Consider the following 946-nt stretch of genomic DNA (forward strand, 5'->3'; position numbering starts at 1 on the left):
CCCCCCCATATTGATCTGTGTTTTTCTCCCTCTCTCTTTGTTTTCATGAATCTATCTCTGTCTCCTTTTCCTTGTCTTATAAAGATGTGTGCATACCGTCAGGGTCAGAGGTCATCGCCCCTTGGAGTCAGTGTTCTGATGTGAGTGTTTACAATTGATGGATTCAAGAGCCTCATGGTCACCTTTTAAAAAATCGCATTTCTGGGATGGACCACCTTATCCGCCTTCTTTTTATGGTAAAGCACCATGTGATGAACAGACAGTCTTGGAAATGTCTCCCACTCGTCTCCAATTAACCTGCGATAAGAACGTTTCCAAAGGAGCTTGTTTTTACTGTGATTGACTCAGACAAATCAGAAGAAAAGGATTTTCTTTTTGGAGTTCTCAATCCCACTGAAGAAAATTGGTTCCCAGATCCTCAACTGCCATAATACGTTTACAGACATGGACACTGAGGATAAGCGTTCCAGCCAATTTAGAAATGTTCAGTAATATCAGGATTGCTCATTACAGCTGCCATTAATGTTCATCAATCTGACATGATCTATTTGACAGAAAATCCTGGATATTACTGTTTTGATGGAGGATTTTTTTATTTAATACATTTTCTATTTTAATTAATATATTTAACACACACATATTTGCAAAGGAAACTGATTTTCAGGGGGTACGAATGTATGTGCAACTGCTCTTCTGCTCAAATGTTATTCACAGATTTGTTATTCACAGATTTGTATTATGACACAGCATTACCAGCTCAACAAAGAACGCGCTAGAGGGAGAAGTGCCAATGATTTAATGAACACCGTTTCACAATAGCTCAAATTAGTGCAATTGTTTTAGAGGATATTGTGTTTCTCAACCTTGATAATCACTTGAAAGCCTTCTGCCAAAATGACCACATGATAATCATAGAGAATCCAAATGTAATTATATTTTTGAATTG

This window comes from Notothenia coriiceps, unplaced genomic scaffold (genome assembly GCF_000735185.1).
Source record: "Notothenia coriiceps isolate Sejong01 unplaced genomic scaffold, NC01 NC01_scaffold00003522, whole genome shotgun sequence".
Taxonomy (NCBI): domain Eukaryota; kingdom Metazoa; phylum Chordata; class Actinopteri; order Perciformes; family Nototheniidae; genus Notothenia; species Notothenia coriiceps.